This window comes from Gorilla gorilla, chromosome 1, assembly GCF_029281585.2.
Source record: "Gorilla gorilla gorilla isolate KB3781 chromosome 1, NHGRI_mGorGor1-v2.1_pri, whole genome shotgun sequence".
In the NCBI taxonomy this organism is placed as follows: Eukaryota; Metazoa; Chordata; class Mammalia; order Primates; family Hominidae; genus Gorilla; species Gorilla gorilla.
This window is the reverse complement of record NC_073224.2, coordinates 39,384,665-39,390,753: the sequence shown is the minus strand read 5'-3', so window position 1 is coordinate 39,390,753 and position 6,089 is coordinate 39,384,665.

Here is a 6,089-nt window from a genome sequence, read left to right as displayed (position 1 = left end):
TCTTAGGTTCTATTTTAATGTTGATGCTGAAGGTATAAAGTGATGGACTTAAAATATGAAAGTGAAATCCATAGAACTGAAATGTGCCTATATGTTATTTACCTTATGTTGGTCGTCAGTGTCGCCTGGAAATTATTTGCAGTTAAAGGCTCTAAACCAAGTTGGCCTTTAGGACGAGATTGTTCTGAGAGGTATTAATCTGAAGCTACTCTTGAAATATATGAAAACAAATTTTTTTTTGGCAATGGAAATGGTTGCAAGAGGAAAGTCACTTTGACTCTATCTGGGAACTGTGTACCAGTTGCTGGAACGCTGCCTCGGGACAGGATGAGAACAGGTATCTATTCCATTTCCAGATACATGTGAAATAATAAAGAGAATATTAAATTATTCTAAGTTTGAAACGATGTATTTTTATTGATTATTATTATTTTTTTTTTATTGAGACAGAATCTCGCTCTGTCACCCAGGCTGGATGCAGTGCCCTCTTGGGTCTCTGCAGCCTCTACTTCCCAGGTTCGAGCGGTTCTCCTGCCTCAGTCTCCCGAGTAGCTGGGATTACAGGCACAGGCCACCACATTGGCTAATTTTTTTTTTTTTTTGAAACTGTGTCTTGCTGTGTCACCCAGGCTGGAGTGCAGTGGTGCAATCTCGACTCACTGCAACCTCCGCCTCCCAGGCTTAAGTGATTCTCGTGCCTCAGCCTCCCGAGTAGCTGGGACTACAGGCTTGCACCACCACACCCAGCTAATTTTTGTATTTTTAGTAGAGATGGGGTTTCCCCATGTTGGGCAGGCTGGTCTCAAACTCCTGGATTCAAATGATGCACCACCTCGGCCTCCCAAAGTGCCAAGATTACAGGCATGAGCCACTGCACCTGGCGAAACAATATATTTTTATTCTTAACGAATTGTATCTCATTGACCTTTAAGAAAAAAATGAGACTGGGCACAGTGGCTAACGCCTGTAATCCCAGCACTTTGGGAGACTGAGGCAGGCATATCACGAGGTCAAGAGATTGAGACCATCCTGACCAACATGGTGAAACCCATCACTACTAAAAATACAAAAATTAGCCGGGTGTGGTGGCACATGCCTGTAATCCCAGCTACTCGGGAGGCTGAGGCATGAGAATCACTTGAACCCGGGAGGCGGAGGTTGCAGTGAGCCAAGATCACATCACTGCACTCCAGCCTGGGCGACACAGGAAGACCCTAAAAAAAAAAAGAGTGAGACAAAACTATATACTCTATAAAGAAATCTAATTTGAATATAAAGACAACAGATTAAGAATAAATGGACCAGGCAAGGTGGCTCACGCCTGTAATCCCAGCACTTTGGGAAGCCGAGGCGGGCAGATCACCAGAAGTCAGGAGTTCGAGAGCAGCCTGACCAACATGGAGAAACCCCATCTCTACTAAAAACACAAAATTAGCCGGACATGGTGGCGCATATCTGTCACCCCAGCTACTTACGATGCTTAGGCAGGAGAATCACTTGAACCCAGGAGGCGGAGGTTGTGATGAGCCGAGATGGCGCCATTGCACTCCAGCCCAGGCAACAAGAGCAAAACTCCTTCTCAAAAAAAAAAGAATAAATGGATGCAAGCCTGGGCAACATGGAGAAACCCCATCTCTACAAAACAAAACAAAAACAAAAAATTAGCCAAGCATGGCAGCACATGCCATAGTCCCAGCTACTCAGGAGGCTGAGGCAGGAGAATCACTTGAACCTGGGAGGCGGAGGTTGCATTGAGCCGAGATCGTGCCACTGCACTCCAGCCTGGGCAACAGAGTGAGAATCCGTCTCAAAAAAAAAAAAAAAAAAAGGCAAAAACACATTTTTTTTTCAAGTGCAAATGTGACATTCACCAAGACAGTCCATGTCCTGGGCATGAAACAAATCTTACAGTGAAAAAGACTGTCACAATATAGAGTTCTGTTTTGTTTTTGTTTTGGTTTTGGTTTTTGAGACGGAGTCTTGCTCTGTTGCCTAGGCTGGAATGCAGTGGCGCAATCTCAGCTCACTGCAACCTTAGCCTCCCGGCTCAAGCGATTCTCCTGCCTCAGACTCCCAAGTAGTTGGGACTACAGGTGTGCACCACAACGCCCAGCTAATTTCTTTGTATTTTTAATAGAGAGGAAGTTTCACCATGTTGGTCAGGCTGGTCTCAAACTCCTGACCTCAAATCATCTGCCCACCTCAGCCTTGCAAAGTGCTGGGATTATAGCTGTGAGCCACTGCTCCTGGCCCACAATATAGAATATTTTATTTGACCACAAAAGAATCTAGAAATCAATATCATTACATACCTATCAGAAGGGCACACACATTTTAAAAAGTCAAAAATCTGACATTACCAACCGCTGAAGAGAATATAGAGTGGCCAGAATTGATAGGGATGTCAAATGGCACAGCCACCTTGGAAATCCATTTGGCAGGTTCTTATAAAGTTAAATGTGTACCCACCATATGACCCAACCATTCCATTCCTAGGTATTTACCCAAGAGAATGAAATCCCATGAGCCCCAAAAGACTTGTACATGCATATTCATGGCAGCTTTATTAATAATAGTTTTATTAATAATAGCTGCCATGAATATTTGTGGATGGGTATTAAAACCAAATACACATCTAGCCGGGCAAGGTGGCTCATGCCTGTAATTCCAGCACTTTGGGAAGCTAAGGTGGGCGGATCACCTGAGGTTGGGGGTTCAAGACCAGCCTGGCCAACATGGTGAAACCCCGTCTCTACTAAAAATACAAAAATTAGCTGGGCATGGTGGTGAGCACCTGTAATGTCAGCTACTTGGGAGGCTGAGGCAGCAGAATCCCTTGAACCCTGGAGGCAGAGGTTGCAGTGAGCCAAGATCATGCCAATGCACTCCAGCCTGGGCGACAAGAACGAAACTCCATCTCAAAAAATATATATCCATCTATAGGCAAATAGATAAGCAAATTGGTTTGTCCATACAAGGGAATACTACTCAGCAATAAAAAGGAGCAAACTTCTGATAGACACGGTACACAACAACATGAATGGATCTTGAAAACTTTATTGATGAGCTAAAGAATCCAGATCCGAAAAAGTGTGTGTGTGTGTGTGTGTGTGTGTGTGTGTGTGTGTGTGTGTATAATACATATATATAGTAGGATTTTTTAATATAAAGTCCTAGAACAGGAAAAACTACTATATAGTGACAAAAAGCAGACCAGTGTTTGCCTAGTACTGGGAGGGGTAGGACTGACTACAAAGGAGTATGAGGAAAATTTTGTTAGTGATGGAGATGTTATGTATCTTAATTATGATGATATATACATAGATGTCAAAATTCATCAAACCATACACTAAAAATAGGTACATTTTATTATATATAACCTTTATCTCAATAATAGTTGATTTTAAAAAGAAACAAATTGTCAAGATGTTACACACTAAAGATTTGTGCACTTTACTGAATTGTATGTTTCAATTTTTTTGTTTGTTTTTTTTTGAGACAGAGTCTCTGTCTCCCAGGCTGGAGTGCAGTGGCGCGATCTCGGCTCACTGCAAGCTCCGCCTTCTGGATTCACGCCATTCTCCTGCTTCAGCCTCCCCAGTAGCTGGGACTACAGGTGCCCGCCACTACGCCCGGCTAATTTTTTGTATTTTTCATAGAGATGGGGCTTCACCGTGTTAGCCAGGATGGTCTCGATCTCCTGACCTTGTGATCCACCCGCCTCGGCCTCCCAAAGTGCTGGGATTACAGTGTGAGCCAGCGCGCCGGGCCGGGGAGGAGGCTGGATACCTCTGTATGTGACCTTTGAGTCTGCAGAGACGAATCCTTTAGGGCACATCCCCAGATGTCTCCATCCTGCGTGTCCGGGTCCCAGGTTTTCTCAACCAGGGCTCTGAGGTTGTGTAAACAACTTGTCTTGGCTAAGCATTTATTTTTTATTCTTATTTACTTATTTTTTTTTTTTTTTGAGATGGAATCTCGCTCTGTTGCCCAGGCTGGAGTGCAGTGGTGTGATCTCAGCTCAGTGCAACTTCTGCCTCCCCAGTTTAAGTGATTCTCGTGCCTCAGCCTGCCCAGTAGCTAGGATTACAGGCACGCACCACCACGCCCAGCTAATTTTTGTATTTTTTGTAGAGACTGGGTTTTACCATGTTGGCCAGGCTGGTCTCGAACTCCTGACCTCAAGTGATCTGCCTGCCTTGGCCTCCCAAAGTGCTGGGATTACAGGTGTGAGCCACCGTGCCCAGCCTTGGCTGACCATTTAAATGCCTCTGGAACTCAATGACTTTAACTATTAATGAGAGGGAGCAGGGACCCCCCCTTTTTGAGCCTTCAGGCACCTCGAGCATGGAAATAAAGGAAAATGGTGAATTACTTCAAGGGAAATTCCAGGCTCCTAGCTACTCTTGAAAAGTAAATAAGCAACTTGATAAGCAAGAAGGTAATGGTAGTTTAAAACAGTAGTTAGAATCACAGGATGTTTGGTTCCCCTACAGAAACTAAAGATAACATCTTAACATATGTCACTGAGTTATTTTTCAGGAACTCAAACCCCTATCAAATGGATCTGCTGGCACTTTAGACCTCAGAGAACAGGGAGCTGAGGACTGGACTTCTTTGTTCTCAATTTCTTCCTGAGGGGCCTGGAGGAGGTCATGCCCACAAGCCAGAGCTAACATTCTTTGCTGCTGACCCCAAATTTTTAAACAAAACTTCTCATCCTCTACCAATTGCAAATCAGAAAATCTTGAGTCTATCAGTGACCTGTAAGCCCCCACTTCAAGATATCCCACCCTTTTAGGCCAAAACAGTATATAATCTCCATGTATTGATTTATGATTTTGCCTGTAACTTCTGCTTTCCTAAAACCTATCCCTGCCTTTAAAAATTCTTTCTTTCAGGCCAGGCACAGTGGCTCATGTCTGTAATCCCAGCACCTTGGGAGGCTGAGGCAGGAGGATTTCTTGAGGCCAAGTGTTCAAGATCAGCCTGGGCAAAATAGCAAGACCCCACCCCCCTACACACCTGCCCCAGATCTCTACAAAAAATTTTAAACTAGCCAGTTATGGTGGCACATGCCTATAGCCCTAGCTACTTGGGAAGCTGAGATGGGAGGATCGCTTGACCCCGGGAGTCTGAGGTTGCAGTGAGCTATGATTGCACCACCACACTCCAGCGTGGGTGACAGAGCGAGATCCTGTCTCAAAGAACAAAACAAAATGTCCTTACTTTCAACCCATCAGGGAGGTCAAGATTTAAGCAAGAGCTGCTTGATTCTCACTTGGCACCCTGCAAATAAACTCCCTCCTTTCTCCTGCTGCAAACCTCAGTGTGGTTGTTTTGGCCTTATTGCACCAGACAAGCGGACCCCAATTCTGTTCAGTAACATTAAGACCTGAGTTTGCTCCTCAGCTGTGTTCACTCTTCGTAAAGGCAATGATGGCCTCTTTGTAAGCTACCAATGAGGGCTCTGGCTCTCCACTTAGCTGGTATGTGTTTAACTCTTGCTTTTCATTATTCCTATACAGGGCACTAATAACCAGCCAACTCCACTGTGTTTTTAAGCAGTGTCTTTCCCCTGTCTTTCAATGCCTGAATCATCTCACCAGCAAAGGTGTTCCCCTCCACTCGGATATTTTGGGCCACCTTGAATCAGGCATTATCTGTGCCCCACATTCCACTTGGGATGGGATACTCCTTGCCAGCCAGGTGAGAAATTAGTCAATCCTAAACTGTGTGCTTTTCCAGCCACTCTTGATACCCTGTTCCTGTTCAAGTTTTCTGAGAAACAGAGGCTAGGACACAATCAGATGTATAGATTTATTTATTTTGGGAAATGCTTTTGAGGGATAAAGCAGAGAGACAGCTAGGCCAATGGGAGGCTGTGTTCATCATGCTCTGATTACCTTCCATGTTTGCTTGCTGAAAGGACTCACAGGACTCCAACAGTTTCTATACTCATACAGACCAGTTTTGTTTTGTTTTGTTTTTTGAGGCAGTCTCGCTCTGTCACCCGGGCTGGAGTGCGGTGGCAGATCTCGACTCACCCCAACCTCTACCTCTTGGGTTCAAGCAATTCTCCCACCTCA